General features: G+C 32.3%; 1 long non-coding RNA gene across 1 annotated transcript in view; it reads left to right on the forward strand.

Moving 5' to 3' along the window:
- The first annotated feature begins 727 nt into the window (after positions 1-727).
- The window catches only part of LOC119612916, a 47895-nt gene continuing 29243 nt past the window's right edge, over positions 728-19379 (forward strand). The window contains exons 1-2 of the long non-coding RNA XR_005232190.1: positions 728-1419; positions 11319-11449. This is a non-coding gene — a long non-coding RNA (uncharacterized LOC119612916). The remainder of the gene's footprint in view (positions 1420-11318; positions 11450-19379) is intronic.

Below are 19379 nucleotides of genomic sequence, written 5' to 3' on the forward strand. Positions count from 1 at the left end.
GTTGCTCAGTAACTGACAACTTTTCTATGAAAAATGTTGCTCAGTAACTGACAACTTTTCTATGAAAAATGTTGCTCAGAAACTGACAAGTGTTTACATAGAAATGTAGTCAGTTACTGAGTAACTTTTCTATGTAAAAACTTGCCTAGTAACTGACAACATTTCTATCTAAAAAGTTGCTCAGAAACTGAAAACTTTTCTATAATATAAGTCACATTCAGACAATTTTCAGAAAAGCTCGCTCAAATTAACACACATATGTACATATTTCATGTTGAACAGGTGAAAATAGATTTCTTTTCAAGTGAAATATTTTTAATTTAAATAATTCAAGATATATATTTATAAGTTGTTCGCTGTATTTAATATCTTCCACTTCCTTAGCACTAAAGAAATCACTTTCATAAAAAAAAATACTGAAAACTTTATTATAAAAAGTAAATTTAAAAGACGCCGCAAAGAACAACGGAATGAAGCATTAAAAAGCCCATCCTTTTACCAAAACACATAGACATGAATACTCACACAAATGAACATCTACTACTGCCAACATTGTACAAAATCGTACAAATATAAATAGTTTTTTCTCCTTCTTTCCTTATAGTATTTTTTTAAAGACTTTTTGTGTACAATTTTCTTTTTTTACTTCAATAAATTAACGTTTTCCGGTATTTTTTTTTCCATTTCATGTAATTTTTTGGCAGTAGTTGAAACTTCCGCCGCATCAGTAAAAATATTATGAAGAGACGTGGTGGCAAGTTCGACTGGAGCAGCAGAATGAGTAGCTGATGTAGATTAAATGAGAGTCAGTACAAACGACAACACCCGCCAGAACAAATATCTGAACAACAAATATAACATTTATCGCAAGCTTACAATCATCATCAGCAACAGTCTTATTTAACTGTGAAGTAGAACAACAACCACTAGAGAATGAAATGGAGGAGGACAAGAGCAATCATATTTTTCAACCTCGAATTCAAACTGAATCGTTGCCAGTTTACCACCAACAACATAGGCAGCAGCAGCACTCAACAACTCAAGCAACATCCTTTAGTCATGGAATGGCATTTGAAACCACGTATAATCACACCTTTCAAAGTCTTTCAATCGTTGATGGCGACCTAACAGTAGCCGTTGATACAAGTCAAAATCTTATGGCTGTTGAAGAGGAAATGCTTGTGGCTGGTGCTGCGGTTGGTGTGGGCAGCAGTACCTTTAGTGTAGGCAATCATCTTCATCTGAATAACAGTAGTAATGGTTTGGGATCTACTGCCATGAGACTAGATGGTATCGATGTGGTACATACATAATACCGAAACAAATTCAATGCCAATCTCTGACTTTGGTGTACCATGTACTAAACCAGCTCACACTGGTCACACAGAGGCGACAATAAAATGTCGTGTCGATAGGCTGGTAAGTTAAACCGCAACCCAAGTAAAGAATTCATTGTTTGCACTCATAACCTATCTCATACAAAAACAAGTAAGAAAGTATAGTCGGGCTTGGCCGACTATATGATACTCTACACCAGTTATGAATATTTAATGTGATTTATTTTTATACCGCCATAAAAAAAGATTGGGGTATATTGTTTTTGTCATTGCGTTTGTAACACATCGAAATATTCATCATAGAAGTGTATATATTTTGGATTCCTATTAAATTCTAAGACGATCTAGCTATGTCAGTCCGTCTGTCTATCTGTCTGTCTGTTGAAAACACGATAGAGTCCAACCGGAAGTAGCTAGCGGGCTGAAATTTTGCACAGACATTTCATATTAATGCAGTTTGTTTGGTATTGAAAATGGGCAATATCGGTCCACGAATTCGCCTAGGCCCCATATAAGATCCCCTTCACAAAATGACTTTAACGCTCATAACTGACTAAAAGAAGCATCTATAGTGATGATATTCATCATGAAACCTAAATCGCTCTGTAAAATTTTATAAGTATCGGTCCATAATTGACCCTACCCCCCATATAAGGACCTCTTCAGAAAATGACTTTAACGCTCATAACTGCCTTAAAGAAGCATCTATAGCGATGGAATTCGACATGAGCATATTTTATAGGAACCTTAATATGATTGTAAAAATTTATAAGGATCGGTTAATAATTGACCCTATCCCCTTCAGAAAATGAACTTAACGCTCATAACTGACTAAAAGAAGCAGCTATAGGGATGAAATACGACATTAACATATTCGATAGCAACCTTAACACCTTCGTAAAATTTTATAAGGATCGGTCCATAATTGATTCTACCCTCCATATAAAGTCCACCTTAATATGGAGGGTAGAGTCAATCAAAACTGTCTAAAAGAAGCAGCTATAATGACGAAATTCGACATGAACTTATTTTATAGGAACCTTAATATCATTGTAAAATTTTATAAGGATCGGCCCATAATTGACCCTAACCCCCATATAAGGTACCCTTCAGAAAATTACTTTAACGCTCATAACTGCCTTAAGGAAGCATCTATAGCGATGAAATTCGACATGAACATATTTTATAGGAATCTTAATATCATTGTAAAATTTTTATAAGGATCGGTTCATAATTGACCCTATCCCCATTAAGGTCCCCTTAAGAAAATGACTTTAACGCTCATAACTGTCTAAAAGAAGCATCTATAGCGATGTAATTCGACATGAACATATTTTACAGGAACCTAAATCGCTTTGTAAAATTTTATAAGGATCGGTTCATAATTCATCCTACCCCCATATAAAGCCCCCTTCAGAAAATGGCTTTGACGCTCATTACTGCCTAAACTAAAATCGTTCTAGAAAATTTTACAAGAAGAGGCTTTATATGGGGGATAGGAGCAAATGTAGACCGATCCCGATAAAAAGTGCTGGATAGATTTGTATTTATATATATATATAATATTTGTCTGTGCTAAATTTCATTACAATAACAGTGCTAATAAATGAATTGCGGATATTCAAGTGACTTTCTGGAGGGGGCTTTGTGTGGGGGCTAGGGTCAAATGAAGTCCGATCATTTCGAAATTCGGCAAGGTCATCAAGGCTCGTATAAAACTTAGTTGTGCGAACTTTCATCGAGGTACATTAACATTATACATAATTATGAGCTCAAAAGCCCTTTTCGGGGGGTTCAGTTGTATGGGAGCTAGGTGAAATAATGGACCGAATTTAACCATTTTCAATAGGCTTAGTCCTTGGGTCAAAACAAACATGTATTCCAAATTTCATTGAATTATCTTGAAAATTGCGACCTGTACTTTGATAACAACGTTTACTTTTTCTATAGAAAAAGTTGGTCTGCTTCAGTCGACTTTCCTATAGAAAAAGTTGCTCTGCTTCAGACGACTTTCCTATAGAAAAAGTTGCTCTGCTTCAGACAACTTTTCTATAGAAAAAGTTACTGGGCTTCAGACAATTTTCTTATAGAAAAAGTTGCTCTGCAGTAGACAACTTATCTATAGAAAAAGTTGCTCAGCTTCAGACAACTTTTCTATAGAAAACGTTACTCTGCTTCAGACAACTTTTATATAGAAAACGTTGCTTCAGACAACTTTTCTATAGAAAACGTCACTCTGCTTCCTATAGAGAAAGTTGCTCTGCTTTAGACAACTTTTCAATAGGAAAAAGTAGCTTTTTATAGAAAAAGTTGCTCTGCTTCAGACAACTTTTCTATAGAAAAAGTTGGTCTGCTTCAGTCGACTTTCCTATAGAAAAAGTTGCTCTGCTTCAGACAACTTTTCTAAAGAACAAGTTAGAGTGCTATATTCGGCTATGCCGAATCTTAAATACCCTCCACCAGCAAGCTACTTTTTATTGAAACCCATTTAACTATCTAATTTTTAGATAACTTGGCAAAATTTTTGTTTCCTTATTGAGGGTACTAACATTTATGCATGTGTCAAACTAATTTTAATTAGGTCGAGAAAAATGTATATTAATATGGGAGCTAAGACAACCTATGGACCGATCCGGAAGAAAAAATCCGTAGAATGATTTATATATACAAACTACATATTTATGTCGAATTTTATCCCGATAACTTTGATTGTTAATGTGCATTTGAGTAATTTTCGGAAATGGTCCTTATATGGGAGTTGTGACCAATTATCAACCGTTAAGGAAAAAATTTCGTATAATGATTTATATGCCAAAAAAATTCAAGTCGAATTTTACTACAATAGATTTATTATACCCTCCACCACCATCAGTGGTGATAGAGGGTATATATAACTTTGTCATTCCGTGTGTAACACCAAGAAATATTCATCTGAGACCCAACAAAGTATATATATTCTGGGTCCTTATCAAATTCTGAGTCGATTTAGCTATGTCCGTCTGTCCGTCTGTCCGTCTGTCCGTCTGTCTGTGTAAAACACGCTCACGATAAAACGAAGCAATAGAGCTTAACCAAATTCACCCAAAATGTTCTTCATTTTCCTAAGTTGTTTGGTATTGCAAATGGGCAAAATCGGTTCACACCGGGAAAAGTTATGAATCAAAATTTAAAACAACCTCGGAAAAAAATAAGCATTTTTTACACATTCTGATGTAGTTTTCTCGAAAATTATGCAAGATAATGCCATGGAAATCACCATATATTCGTTTCTGCACAAGATCTTGATCCCTGCTGAAAATTGCCAGAATCGGTCCACAATTTCATATACCTCCCATACAAAAGTACATATTCCCGGAAAATGGGTTTTTTGTTAATAACTTCCGCCACAATGTCGATATCTTCACAAAATTTTACAAATTAAAATCTTATGTCAACAGAAGTCTTTCAGAGGAAAAATTTTATAGATCGGTCCATAATTGGACATAGCTCCCATACAAGGTCCCCTCCCGAAAATCACTTAAACGCGCATAACTCATTACTAAATTAAGATATCCAAATAAAATTTGGTATAAGTATTGCCCATATGCATAGAAATATTATTGTGAAATTTTTTTCCGATCGGTCCATAATTGGTCATAGCTCCCATACAAGGTCTCCTCCCGAAAATCACTTAAACGCGCATAACTCAGTACTAAATTAAGATATCCATATAAAATTTGGTATAAGTATTGCCCATATGCATAGAAATATTACTGTGAAATTTTTTTCCGATCGGTCCATAATTGGTCATAGCTCCCATACAAGGTCCCCTCCCGAAAATCACTTAAACGCGCTTAACTCATAACTAAATTAAGATATCCATATAAAATTTGTTACAAATATTACTCATATGCACAGAAAAATTGTTGTGAAATTTTTTTCCGATCGGTTCATAATTGATCATAGCTCCCATACAAGGTCCCCTCCCGAAAATCACTTAAACGCGCATAACTCATTACTAAATTAAGATATCCAAATAAAATTTGGTGTAAGTATTGCCCATATGCATAGAAATATTACTGTGAAAGTTTTTTCCGATCGGTCCATAATTGGTCATAGCTCCCATACAAGGTCCCCTCCCGAAAATCACTTAAACGCGCATAACTCGTTATTAAATTAAGATATCCAAATAAAATTTGGTATAAGTATTGCCCATATGCATAGAAATATTACTGTGAAATTTTTTTTCCGATCGGTCCATAATTGGTCATAGCTCCCATACAAGGTCCCCTCCCGAAAATCACTTAAACGCGCTTAACTCATAACTAAATTAAGATATCCATATAAAATTAGGTACAAATATTACTCATATGCACAGAAATTTTGCTGTGAAATTTTTTTCCGATCGGTCCATAATTGATCATAGCTCCCATACAAGGTCCCCTCCCGAAAATCACTTAAACGCGCATAACTCATTACTAAATTCAGATATCCATATAAAATTTGGTACAAGTATTGCCCATATGCATAGAAATATTACTGTGAAATTTTTTTCCGATCGGTCCATAATTGGTCATAGCTCCCATACAAGGTTTCCTCCCTAAAATCACTTAAACGCGCATAACTCATTACTAAATTAAGATATCAATATAAAATTTGGCACAAGTATTACTCATATGCACAGAAATGTTACTGTGAATTTTTTTTTTCGATCGGTCCATAATTGGTCATAGCTCCCATACAAGGTCCCCTTCCGAAAATCACATAAACGCGCATAACTCATTACGTAATTAAGATACAAATATTACTCATATGCACAGAAATATTACAGATAATTTTTTTTCCGATCGGTCCATAACTGGTCATAGCTCCCATACAAGGTCCCCTCCCGAAAATCACTCAAACGCACATAACTCATTACTAAATTAAGATATTCATATAAAGTTTGGCAAAAATATTGCTCATATACAGAGAAATATTACTGTGAAATTGTTTTCCTATCGATCCATAATTGATCATAGCTCCCATACAAGGTCCCTTTCAGAAAAATACTTAAAGGCACATAACTCATTACCAAATAATGTTATAAATAAATACTATTTTTGTTCATAAATACTATTTTGTAATGCAAAAAGCACTTAATGCTATTTCAAAAATTTTTCACGATCGGTCTATATTTGGTCATATCTCTCATACTAGGTCCTGCCCCTAAAATTGTGTAGAACAAAATCATATATATGTATGTATTTTTAAAATCCTTAAATCTTCCACACACATGCACACATGCAAATACGAGATATCGCTAAAGCATATCTTAGGGCGCTATAAAAATTTAAATGAAAGTGGCGTTTCTAATGTTCAATAAATCTTGGAATTGTAGTAGATTTAAGCTGTTTAAATCTTGGGATTTTTCTATTTAAGACATGAGAAAACTTATTTCTACAAATATTTTAATTATTAGAAATGTATTAATACAAAAGTTGCTGGTGGAGGGTATTTAAGATTCGGCTCAGCCGAATATAGCACTCTAACTTGTTAATTAATGAAATATGTGCGTTAAGGTGATTTTCGGAAGTGAACTTTATATGTATAGGAGCTACGACCTTACACAAAACATATTTGTGTCGAATTTTATCAAGATATCTTTATTTGTTAATGAAATATGTGCGTTTAAGTGATTTTTTTGAAGGAGCTATTACCATATATGGAACAATACGGAAAAAAAAAATTGGTAGAATGATTTATATGCTCACAAAACATATTCAAGTCGTACTTTATCCAAATAGCTTTATTATTCAAAGAAATATGTGCGTTTAAGTGATTTTCGTAAGTGGACCCTCTATGGGAGCCTCTCCGGAAAAAATTTCGTAGAGTGATTCATATAAAGACAAAACATGTTTGTGTCGAATTTTATCAAGATAACTTTATTTGACAATGAAATATGTATTTTTAAGTGATTTTCGGAAATGGGGTTATATGGGAGCTATGACCAATAATGGACCGATCCGTAAAAAATTTGGTGAGATGATTTGAATGTACACAAAACGTATTTTTGTCGAACTTTATCCCAATAGCTTTAGAATTCAATGAGATATATGTGTTTAAGCGATTTTCGGAAGTGGACCTTATATGGGAGCTATGACCAATTATGGGCCTATCCGGAAAAAAATTAGTGAAAAAATTCATATTTATACGAAATATATTTATGTCGAATTTTATCACGATAGCTTTATTTGACAATGAAATATGTATTTTTAAGTGATTTTCGGAAATGGGGTTATATGGGAGCTATGACCAATAATGAACCGATCCGTAACAAAATTAGTAAAATGATTTGTATGTATACATAACATATGTGAGTCGAATTTTATCCCGATATCTTTATAATTCAATGAAATATATGCGTTTAAGTGATTTTCGGAAGTGGACTTTATATGGGAGCTATGACCAATTATGGACCAATCCGGAAAAAATTTCGTAGAGTGATTTATATTTACACTAAACATATTTGTGTCGAATTTCATCAAGATAGCTTTATATGACAATGAAATATGAGCTTTTAAATGATTTTCGGAAGTGGGCCTTATATGGGAGCTATGACCAATAATGGACCGATCCGTAAAAAATTTCGTAGAATGATTTGTATGTACACAAAACATGTTTAACTCGAATTTTATCACAATAGCTTTATTCATCAATGAAATATGTGCGTTTAGGTGATTTTCGGAAGTGGACCTTGTATGGGAGCTATGGCCAATTGTGGACCGACTGAGATCTGCGTTGACAGTATGATTTCTGTTCACATTATATTTGCATGTGCAAAATTTTGTGTTGATACCGATATATTTGAGGGAGTTATTAACGATAAACTAATTTCCGGGAATATATACCTTTGTATGGGGGCTATGGGAAATATTGAGTCGATTGTAAAGATTTTCAACATAATTAATCACTGCCATGAAAAAATAATGTGTGACAAAATACATCGAAATATCTTTGGTAGTTTCTGAGAAAACTTCAAAAAAATTATGAAAAAAACGTAATTTTTTTCGAGGTAGTCTGAAATTTTTACTCATAGCTTTTTACGTTGTGAACCGATTTTGCTGATTTTCAATACCAAACTGCTTAGGATAACAATAAATATTTTGGGTGAATTTGGTTGATTTCCTTTGCTTAGTTTTAACGTGAGCGTGTTTTACACAGACAGACAGACGGACAGACGGACAGACGGACAGACGGACATAGCTAAATCGACTCAGAATTTCATAAGGACCCAGAATATATATACTCTGTTGGGTCTTAGATGAATATTTCTTGGTGTTACACACGGAACGACAAACTTATATATACCCTCTATCACCACTGATGGTGGTGGAGGGTATAAAAAGTTGCTCGGCTTCAGACAACTTTTCTATAGAAAAAGTTGCTCAGCTTCAGACAACTTTTCTATAGAAAACGTTACTCTGCTTTAGACAACTTTTCTATAGAAAAAGTTGCTCTGCTTCAAACAACTTTCCTATAGAATGTTACTTTGCTTCAGACAACTTTTCTGTAGAAAAAGTTACTCTGCTTCAAAGAACTTTTTTATAGAAAAGGTTACTCTGCTTCAGTCAACTTTCTTATAGAAAGTTGACTGAAGCAGAAGTTAGACAACTTTTCTACAGAAAAAGTTGCTCTGCTTCAGACAACTTTTCTATAGAAAAAGTTGCTCTGCTTCAGACAACTTTTCTATAGAAAAAGTTGCTCTGCTTCAGACAACTTTTCTATAGAAAAAGTTGCTCTGCTTCAGACAACTTTTTTATGAAAAAAAATTTCTCTGCTTCATACAACTTTTTTATAGAAAAAGTTGCTCTTTTCCACAGGAAAAGTTGCTTTGTTTCGGGCAACTTTTTTATAGAAAATATTTATTGATCAATACAGAAAAAAGTTCATAGTATTTAAATATTTTTAATAATTTATTTTAAATAAAAGCCATTGATAATGAAGAATAAAATGGTTTATAAAATATATTTCAATATAAGCTATGTCCATGTAAACCTTGTGCGCACTCTACAGGTCGCAATTTTTGAGATAATTTGATGAAATTTGGAACGTGCACTTCTCTTGGTCCAAGGACGCTATTGAAAATGGTTGAAATCGGTCCATTATTTCACCTAGCCCCCATTCAACCGGACCCCCCGAATAGGGCTTTTGACCTCATAATTATGTTAAATGATCTACTATCTCTACAAAAATTGGAAAAATTTAGTTTTATATATGTCTTAATAATTCTGTGATTTTCGTAAAGATCGGACATTATTTGACCCTAGCCCCCATACAAAGTCCCCCTCAGAAAATGACTTGAATGTCCACAATTCTCTTATAAACACTAGTATCTCGATGAAATTCGGCACAATTGAGTTTTGTATAGACATAATACCCAACAATAAATTTTATAGGGATCGGCCCAAGTTTTGCCCTAGCCCCCATATAACCGGACCTTCCGATTTGGACCTTTTAGCTCATAACTTTGTCAAATATTCTACTATCTCTCCAAAAATCGGCACAAACACTCAAAAATACTTGTCCTTATTAAGCTATGTCCGTCTTTGTGACCGTGTAAACCTTGTGTGCATGCAACAGATCACAATTTTTAATATAATTTGTTAAAATGGAACACGTACTATTCTCTGGATCCAATGACGAAGGCTGTTGAAAATGATTGAAATCGGTCTTTTATTTCTCCTAGTCAGCATACAACCGTACATGAACAGACATTATTTGGAACCTATATAAGATTAATAGAAATGCTTCATTATTGAAATTAATCACATTTAATATTCGCAATTGGTGTAGGGTATCATATGGTCGGCCACGCCCTACTATAATTTCTTACATGTTTTCTACTTAGTTAGTATAAAAAAATTTCCTTTACATTTTGCTATTTATTTTATTTATACACCCACTTCCCAAGAACAAACAATCAAGCATATACAATTACAATCATCAGGCATGAAAATATTTTACATGCACAAATAAACTCATACACCCGCAACAATTTCATATCCTACACACAAGTACACTTATTTTCATCCTTAAATTTGCATACATTGATGAACAGTGGCAATAATAATGACAACGATCAACATTATGATGTTAACGTTAGCGTTTGTATGTCATAATGATGTATCTGTGTGTCAGCGTGTGGGTGTTTTTATTTGAAGTTAGTGATGAAATTCATTTTACTCGCATTCCGTTTTTCACTATATTCAAATTACTCAATTTAATTAATTGTCCATGATGGATGAATCGATATTTACATCACACATGTGCATAATAAAATTTCGTCATGTCAGTTCAATGTTTTGACTTGTATTTGATGGATGCAATTTTACATTTTTATTCATTATTTTCGGTCCTTTATTTTGACGCGTTTTTTTTTTTTCGCTTCTTTGATGTACAAAAATTTTCACAATCAAAATAAGTACAACTTAACACTCATGCGTATAAAATACATTATTACATGTTGGTTTATTTATTTATGATAAATAAAATGTAATGAGGTCAATTAAATAGAAGGTTATAATCCACAATGTGGAATAAAGTTAGTTAACTTTAAATATACAGAAACTGTAACAAGTAGAGCAAGTAAAACATAGGTATCACTTTTATTAATGTCAATCTACCTCCAAAAAGATTTGAAGATAATTTGCTGTAGATTCAGATTATTTTTCTATGGAAAAGTCCTTTTCTGTAGAAAAGTTTTCTCTTATTCATACAACTCAAAAGTCAACTCTGATTCAGAAAAGTCTTATCGGATTCAGACAACTTTTCTATTGAAAATTCTTATCTGATTCAAACAACTTTTTTATAGAAAAGTCCACTATATTTTATAATAAGTTCTATGTATTTGCATACAATTTATTTTCTACATTCTTATTCATATCCTTTTTTCTTCTTTGCTATTTTAAATATTTAACTTCAGTGTTTATTTTTTTCTGTATTTCATTATTGTTGCTGCAGGTGACAGAATCAAAAGATTCTAGCGAATGGACTCTACATGTAAAATCTCCGCAAGCACGTAAGCGGTATTTATGAGTGTCAAGTGAATACGGAAGCAAAAATTTCGATGGCATTTCGGCATAATGTTATCGGTAAGTTTATTTTTTTGTCATTATTATTATTGTTGTTGTCTGCTTCTGTTTTCATTCTCTTCAATTCTCAATAAAATGGAATTTTTTAAATGTAATTATACACTACACCACTATAGTGGGGAGAGTATTATTCGTTTGTGCTTATGTTTGTAACACCCAAAAATATTGGTCCTATACACACCTTAAAGTATACCAATCGGCTCAGAATCACTTCCTGACAGACTTCCGTCTGTCCATCCGCCGTCCGTCTGTCTGTCTGTGTGTCCATGTAAACCTTGTGCGTACTCTACAGGAGATAATTTGATTAAATTTGGAAAGTGCTCTTATTTTGGTCAAAAGACGAAAGCTATTGAAAATGGTTGAAATCGGTTCATTATTTCGCCTAGCCCCCATACAACCGGACCCCCCGAATAGAGCTTTTGACCTCTTAATTATGTTAAATGATCCATTATCTCTACAAAAATTGACAAAACTTATTTTTTTATGTCTTAATAATACTAGCGATTTTTGTAAAGATCGGCCATTATTTGACCCTATTTCCCATACGAAGTCCCCTTCAGAAAATGACTTGAATGTCCACAACTAACTTATAAACACTAGTATCACGATAAAATTTGGCACAAATAAGTTTTATATAAACATAAATCCCGACAATAAATTTTATAAGAATCGGCATATAACCGGAATCTTCCGATTGGGGCCTTTTAGCTAATAACTTCGTCAAATATACTACTATCTAAGTTTGATATATTTATAAATAACACTGTTGATTTTCATAACCATCGTGCCTTATTTGACCCTAGTCCCCATACAAAATCCCCTTCAGAAAATGACTTTAATGTCCACAATTCACTTATAAACACTATTATCACGGTGAAATTTGGCACAAATAAATTGTATATAAACATAAATCGCGACGTTAAATATTATAAGAATCGAAACAGTTTTTGTCCTAGCCCCCATACCTACCGATTTGAGACTTTTAGCTCATAACATGCCAACAGTAAATAAGTGAAATTGTGAAGAATTTTATCGGAGTATTAATAGTTCAAGTCACAAATTCTTGTTAATGATAACAGAAGGAATTGAGAAGTGTTTATTTGACAACTTTTCTGAGCAACTTTTTCTACACAAAAGTTATCAGAATCTGAGCAACTTTTCCATAGAAAAGTTGTCTGAATTTGAGCAACTATAGAAAATTTATCAGAATCAGAAACTGAGAACTTTTTCATAATTTGAGAAACTTTTTCTATTAAAAAGTTTTTAGAATCTGAGAAAATATTCCTATAGAAAAGATATCAGAAACTAATAAACATTTTTCCACAGACAAAATTGAATAAGTTGAGCAACTTTTTCACAGAAACGTTTTTAGAATGTGGGAAACTTTTTCTATAGAAAATTTATCAGAATCTGAGAAACTATTGATATAGAAAAGTTCACATAATCTAATCAATAATTCCTATAGAAAAGTTATCAGAATCTGTGCAGCTTTTTCTATATAAAAGTTCTTAGAATCTGAGAAACTTTCCTAAAAAAAGTTTTATTGTAAAAAGTTATTAGAATCTGATCAACATTTTCTACCCAGCAAAAACAGGGTAATGGCTTTCAATTGTAATTACTTAAATAACAACATACTTTTCAATGACTACTACATATCGTTTGGATTATATAGAAGTAGTGTAATAAGGTCTTACTAATAATGTGTTATAAAAATACTTTCTAATTCATAAATCAAAACTCATCTCTGTTTAATTGCAATTGACATCATTTTCAAAAGTGATACTATAGCTTTAATAAGTTGCAAAAAAGCCAAAAAAGTTGAACATAAAATGGTAAAACTTTATCTACCACTTCAAATTAATCACATACGCAAACATTAAATTTTGGAATATTAGTTAAATTAACAAAAGTGTTGGTTGTGAGAAAACACGTCTCTTTGGTACATTTATTTGAGCTACATGTACATTGTACAAACATATACAACATTTGCAATATTTTTTGCTTTGGCACGATAAGGAGCCTTTGGAGTTGATCTCTCGAGTTACTTATGGTATCGAACATTTTTACAAAGATTTAATAAATCGTTCTGCCTAATTACTCATTTTCCTTAATTGTTATTGAAAAATGATGCCATCATACTTGCATATATTTCTTTGCATTTGTCGTCGAAGTCAGAAAGACAGACATCTACACGTAGGCTATAAAATACATCAATTTAAACTTTCAACATATTTTGTATTTTATTTTAGCATTTTCTTTCTTTCTCTTCATTACCTTGCCTTCCCACAATTCTTTATGTTTTAAACATGTTCCTTTGTATGTTGTATTCTTTATAAGAGTTCACCCTAACGTATGAGTGATATATGAATTTCAATTTGCAATTACAAGTTGCTCATACGTCTTTGGCAAATGTAATAATATGTACATCTATTTTCTTTTCTGTGTAGCTTTGTTTTAGAACACTTTTTCATTTTGCCATATTATTTCTAAACAATAAACTTTAAAATTAATAAAAAAGAAAGTACCTGATATTACTACATGTAACTATACCAACAGAATGAAAGTATGTATGTAAGTATATCATTTAAACATACTTACACATGGTGTTTGTGTATGAAATATAAGTCAAGTGCAATATTGAATACAACAAACACATCCTGATTGTACTTGTACATAAACAGTTACTAGACTTTTTTTTGTGTAATATTTTTTTGCCTAAATTTCAAATATCATTAACATAAAATAAAAACTAGATTTCTTTGAAAAATAAAAACACACAAATATACATATACTAACTTTTTCCATACACGTTTGATACACATGGTTGGCACAGTTGAGGTTCGATACCCACCTATAAATTCCAAGAACATCCACACAAGTTTTATTTGAATTACTACAGAACATTTTGATTGGAACCACGACGCAAAATGTATTCTATATTCTTATATACTAGACTACAGTCTAGACTACAGTTTATAGTATAGTAGTCTGATCAGACTATAGGCTGGACTATATTTTAGACTATGGATCAGACAATCTAGACTAGAGACTAGACTATAGTCAATACTATAGACCAATGAATTAAAACTGAAAACACCATATAGCTGAACTTATAAAAGTACTAGTTTAAGTTAAGGTATGAATACTAAATTTATATGTGTCTCTATGTGGTGTAGGTACATGTAGGTGTAGACTTATTAAAAAACGAAATTAGTTTACCACTTGTAGACAAGTAGTGTAGAATAAATTGACAAAAATATTGTCAAGAACACATGTATGAATGTTTAAAAAAAAGGATGTTGCCTCATTGAGTCGTTCACAAGGAAAATACTTTTACATTTAGACAAGCACAGTGATATTAGATTACCTTCTTGAGTTTCGCAAATCACATAAAATAATATTTGTAGTCAAAAGGTGTATTTGTGTTTGATTACTTTTGTACCCACCATACAAAAAAAAGGGGGGTATATTGATTTTGCCATTAAGTTTGTAACACATCGAAATATTGGTCTAAGACGATCTAGCCATGTCCGTCCGTCCGTCCGTCTGTCTGTCTGTCTGTTGAAAACACGATAGAGTCCGAACGGAATGAGATAGAGGTTTGAAATTTTCCACAAATATTCTCTATAGGTAAGGTTCACATTTTCGGGTAGCCCTCATACAAGTGGACACTCGAAAAACAGCTTTAACGGGCATAACTCTTTCAGAAGTGCGAGTATAGCGATGAAATTCGATATAAATAAGTTCCATATGAGAAATTTCCCTGCCAAATTTTTTGAGGATCGATCCATAATTGATCCTACCTCCCATATAAAGTACCCTTCAGAAAATTACTTTAACACTCATTACTAACTTAAAAATACGAGTACAGCGATAAAATTCTGCACACATAACTTTGATGCAATTCAAAACCTCTCTCCCGCAAAGTCCTCCTCGTGATTATGTAAAGACGAAATAAAAGTTTTTATAGTTTTTGAATGAGTTGGATACTAGAAATTTTATACAATTAAGAAGATATAGTCGGGCGAGGCCGACCATATAATACTCTACACAAGATATATGGATGGTCAGGTGTAGAATCTACAAAAAAATCAATAGTCTCCTTAGAAATTTGGGAAGCTAAGGTCAAATATGGACTGTAACCATGAAATTCTAAGAAGGAGTTTTATTCCGCGCCATCAAACAAGATGGGGGTACACATTTTTCTTGATGGTGGAGTATAAAATGGCAAAATAATTTATAAATATGAATGAAAAAGAAAGCCAGGCTTGAAATATTTTCAAATTATAGTTAAGAACATTAATGTCGTATACGAATATAATGCAATTGAACTTTTGTATACCTACTATATATACTATAGTTTAGTAGGAACAATATAGTACTTTTACTCCAAAACTTAGTGCTTACAATTCACAAAAAATTTTGATAATTCAACAAATACATAGATAAGTATTGGTGCTAAAATCATGAACATTCATATCCCAACAATGTTATAAGGAGTTAAAGTATCCCCTTTAGATGGTATTTGTCTAAATACTTATATGTACATTTCGTCTTCTAAAATAATTGGTATAAATGCTTTAGAAACATTTCAAAAATGTCAAAATTCATCAGTTCGGGCTATCACCCCGAATTGCAGGGATGTATTATTTTATAAATACACATTATGCAATCATATTACAATTGCATACACGTACATATGCATGCCTGTCTAAGTATTTCATGTGCATCTGTGAATGCATGTAAATTTGTGCAATATTAACTGATAGTCAATAACAGTCGTGTTCTGTTGAAACCGTAGTTTCGTAGTAACTTTATACACTGAACACATGAGACAGATGGAAAATAGAAATATCATATATAAGAATATATAGACAACTAGCTATACCCAGTGTGCTTTGCTACCCTAAAAGCAATATGTACAAATAAAAAATCCACTTAACGATTTTGAAGATTCTAACTACAATAGTTTTCCAGATTTACAATATGTTACATATGAGAGATGTCAAGCAAATTATTGCAAGTTCGCCTGTTTTTATCCATCGCCAATTTCTATCTATCTATGAAAAATTTTAAAAATATAAGAGTTTCCAAGATACACGAAATCTTGTAATTACTTCATATATGTGGTGCCAAGCCACCTATTGAAAGTCCGCCCGTTATTCTCTAAATGTTCCCATAAATGTCAAAGTTCTTCATGTAAAATTTGAAGATTCTAGCTCTAATAGTTTCTCAAGGGGAGCTTCCCAGATGAAAGCCTGCACTTTGTCCCCAAAATGTTCGGATGAATATTAATTTTTTATCAGTTAATTTTAAGAATCAGTTTCTATTAGTTTCCCAGATAAACGAAATTTTATATTTAAGTCAAATGGGAGGTGCAAAGTTCCCATTGAAAGTCCGCCCGTTATAATCTAAATGTTCAGATGAATGTCAAAATTCTTCAAGTAAAATTTGAAGATTCTAGCTCTAATATTTTCTCAGATATACGAATTTTTCTATTTAATTCATATGGGGGCTTCAAGCCCCACAACATTTCCTCCAAAATGTGGAGATGAATATTCGTGCAAAATTTGAAAAATTTAGTTAGGAGGAGCCGCTCCCCTCTTGAGTCGTCCGCTAATATATTACCCAAAATGTTTAAATGGATGTTAATGTTATTCGTGTAAAATTTTAAGATTCTAACTGTAATAGTTTCCAAGATAAACGAATTTTAGTATCTAATTTATATGGGAGGTGCCCCTTAATGCTAGTCTGCCTACTTTTTATCCTAAATAATCATATTGACACTAAAGTGGCTCCGACAAAATTTGAGGACTCTAACTGTTATATTATCTCAAATATACGGATTTAATATTTTCTTAATATGGGCGTGGCTCCCTGCCCACTTGGAATTTCAAAATAAAAAGTAGCCCAAAATCGATTCAGCCGTTTAGTAGTCTATAACGTTCAAACATACAAACAAACACACATACATTTTTATACCCTACACCACTATAGTGGGGAGGGTATTATACGTTTGTGCTGATGTTTGTAACACACAAAAATATTGGTCCTACACCCACCTTTAAGTATACCGATCGACTCAGAATCACATTTTGAGTCGATTAAGACATGTCCGTCCGTCCGTCTGTCCGGCTGGCTGGCTGGCTGTCCATGTAAAATTTGTACGCAAGGTACAGGCCGCAATTTTCTAGATAATTTTATGAAATTTGGACCAAGTATGTTTTTTGGCACAAGGACGAAGCCTATTGAAAATAGTTGAAATCGGTCCATTATTTCACCTAGCCCCCATACAACCATACCTCCCGATTTGGGCTTTTTATGCCATAATTACGTCAAATATACTATTATCTCTCTAAAAATTGGCACAAATAAGTTTCATATAATTATAAATGACACTGCAGATTTTCGTAATGATCAACCCTTATTTGACCCTAGCCCCCATACAAACCCCCCTTCAAAAAATGTCTTAAATGTCTAAAATTAACTTGTAACCATTTGTATCGCAATGAAACTCAACATAATTAACTATTATTTAAAAATATATCCTTTTCCCAAATTTAATGAGGATCGGCTCATGTTTGACCTATACTCCTATATAAAGCCTCATTTAGAAAATTTGTTTTTTATCAATAAATTGCTTAAATACTTTGGAATTAACGTAAAATTCGACATAAAAGTTTCTTTGTGAAAAATAAACATTTTTAAAATATACTCATGGTGTAGGGTATTATATGGTCGGCCATGCCCGACTATACTTTCCTACTTGTTATATATATATAGAAGATGATTTCTTGAAGATAAAGAGATTGATATAAATAGAATGATCCTTTCAAAATTACTCATTAATAAGATGTCGTTACTCGTATTTGATATTGAATTGAAGTTGATAAGCACTGGGTAACATTATTGGATTAACATTTCAAAGTACCAGAACAAATTTAAGAAGACACATTAAGCAACAATCTAGTTGAATGTAATGTTTAAAATGGGTGTTTTTATTTTTAGAAAAAATTAATTTTGGAATCTAAACAAGTTAGAATATTATATTCGGTTGCATAAATTTAAAATTAATTATGAAAAGCGGACCCATTCTTGGACTTAGATCTTTATGGATCTATTCAATCACTTAGAAGTATATTTTACCTATAATTTATCAAATTTATTCTGTTTTTGACAATAAACTAACTGACAGACATATAGACTGATGGACGGACATGATTAATAAGGACCATTAATATACGTTTGTATACTTTTGTAGGTCTTTGATCTATATTTATATGAGTTACATTAGAAATTACAAAATATGTGTATCATAAAATTGAGTGTATAAACATTAACAGTTTTTTTGAAATCTGTATGAAATATGCGGTTTTAAATATTTTGCCAATGTCTGTGAAATATGACAAAGTTATTTTAAAGAATTTCATTAAAAATTCCTTACACAACCTGTAATATTGCTGATTTTTCGCCAAGTAATTATTGCATAGTATTACAATTAAAACAACATGAGAAAAAATGTACTTTTTTTAATGCATTACAAATTAAAACCTATACAATTCTTATTTCATTTGTTCATTAAAATCTTTTAACATTTTATTTCTTTGTTAAACATTTAAAGCAGACTTTAGCCAATTCATTAATGTTGTCAATAAATTGAATTTTTGCAGACAACAATTATTGTAAACAGCGAGTTTAATTCATGTAAGTGCGAAGGAAGCCTATACACATATTGGCTTTGTCAAATTATGTAAAATAAGAGAATATATCTCGAGCGGTTAAATAAAAATTGCAATTGTGCGTGGTAGCAACAGCTCACATTTCAGCAGTTTTTAAAAGACTCGACGTATCCTTTTTAGATAGAGTCCTTTGAAATGCAGGGAGTAATTCAATTGTCACTTTAGTGTTGCCCCCGGGACATGTTTGCATG

Source organism: Lucilia sericata, unplaced genomic scaffold, assembly GCF_015586225.1.
Source record: "Lucilia sericata isolate MDLA Ls3-8-SP2 unplaced genomic scaffold, ASM1558622v1 Contig001872F_arrow, whole genome shotgun sequence".
In the NCBI taxonomy this organism is placed as follows: Eukaryota; Metazoa; Arthropoda; class Insecta; order Diptera; family Calliphoridae; genus Lucilia; species Lucilia sericata.